The sequence below is a fragment of the Photinus pyralis genome, unplaced genomic scaffold (assembly GCF_008802855.1).
Source record: "Photinus pyralis isolate 1611_PpyrPB1 unplaced genomic scaffold, Ppyr1.3 Ppyr1.4_LG8, whole genome shotgun sequence".
Classification (NCBI taxonomy): domain Eukaryota; kingdom Metazoa; phylum Arthropoda; class Insecta; order Coleoptera; family Lampyridae; genus Photinus; species Photinus pyralis.
In genome coordinates, this window is record NW_022170819.1 from 2,674,408 (window position 1) to 2,676,451 (window position 2,044).

Genomic DNA, 2,044 nt, shown 5'->3' on the forward strand with positions numbered 1-2,044 from the left:
AAAACCTTTTGGAAATTCAAATTTAGGTAGTTAAAAGGATTGTGCTTAATATGAGAAAATCTTTACCAATTTAGGTAAGCAATTTTCTGGAAGAACTTTAGTCGAAAATTTTGATATTTGTTTTTTCACTCTAATTGTTTAAATCTCGGTTTAAATAATGAAAATACAGAAAAATGTTCAAATCAAAAATTATAGCAAATGCATTTACCTACAAAATTTGTCTGAAAAGTTTTTTGATATCTTCATTAGTTTTTGAAATATACAAATTAAATTAAAGAGAGATTGTGTGTGAAGCAACCTTTGAATAGATTTGGTCCTATGGAATCAATAAAGTTAACTTTTGCATGAACTAAAAAATTAAAGGGACAAGGGGGTCCAAAATAGCAGCAGAGCTACACGGAATCGATCCAAGCGTTTGCCAGTTATCGTGATCATAGGCAAACGGACAGACGGACACCAATAAACCTTATAAATCTTGCATGGATTTGCTCTGTTCCTTAATAATAAACAAAAAATGCAAAGCGTGGGATACCTTGAAAGTAGTAATATATGGCCGCTTCTAAATCACACTAGATGAAGATCCCTAGAAAAGTCACTAGAATTGAGTGGTTCTGAACTGTGCTAGCGAGGTTTGCGCCTGTGCTAAAGTCAAGGTCAAGGGGTCGAGGTTTGTGCTCGAGATAAAGTATCGGAAGTTTGCGTCCGAGCTAAAGTAAGTCGGTTTGCACCTGAGGGTTCTTGTCGATGGTAGTGTACGGCCGATTCTAAATCACACTAGATGAAAATCCTCCTAGAAAAGTCACTAGGATTGAGTGGTTCTGAATTACGCATGCGAGGTTTGCGCCTGTGGTAACGTCAAGGTCAAGGGGTCGAGGTTTGTGCTCGAGATAAAGTATCGGAGGTTTGGGTCCGAGCTAAAGTAATTTGGCTTGCGTCTGAGTCGAGAGTTCTTGTCGATGGTAGTGTACGGCCGATTCTAAATCACACTATATTCTAAATATGACTTTGAAGATGTGGTGGGGATTGACGCTTATATAAGCCTCTATATGTTCGTTACAAGGTGTACATGTATTAAAGATGTCGTGAATGGCATATGCTGAGGAATGAAAGTATATATTTCAAAGTATTTACAGATAAAGTTTCATTGAAATATATTAACTTTGTCAGTTTTTTCAGTGCATCACAACCTTCAAATTATTACAAGCCTTTAATAAATTCGGCTCACGGGACGTTCGCGCGCACCCACGAATCGACTGCCGCTGAAATCAATTATATCTCGTACACTTTTCAATTTAGAGAAAAACTTTTCAGACAAATTTTGTAGATAAATGCATCAGCTACAAATTTTAATTGAAACTTTTTTCCGTATATTTAATATTTATACAATTAGAGTGAAAAAACAAAAACAAAATTTTTCACGCGACAATATTCCGGAAAATTGCATACCTATCTTCGTAAAGAATTTTTCATATTAAGCACAACCCTTTTGAATACTCAAATTTGAAATTTCAAGAGGTTTTTATTTTTTGTGAAGCTATATGTGTTCTTTGACCACGCTAAGGGCTTTGTTTGTAAAGATGACGAACCTCTCAAACATAGTCAAACACAGAAACAGATATATTTAATGCACCACTACAACCCCTTCATAAAGAGACTGCTAAAAAATCGTCATTTGGTAACAGCGAAGGGATTTGTTTGTAAAGGGTTTCTTATGAACCCCTTACACACAACCAATCACAGAAACTAAAATATTTAAGCACCACTAAAGCTACAGCCCTCTCAGAAAGACACTGTATGTGAAAGAATTTTCTTATAAAATTCGTAGCGAATGATTTTGTTTGTATAAAGGGTTTCTTATGAATCCCTCAAACATAATCAAATGCAGAAGCAAAAATATTTAATGCACCGCTAAAGCTTCAACCCCCTCAGAAAAAGACTGCTATGTGAGGGAGAACTCCCTTTAAAAATTCGTAATCTGAAAACAGCAAAGGGTTTATACGCATGCGGAGCTGAAGAGTTTCTTATGAATCCCTTAGTCACAATG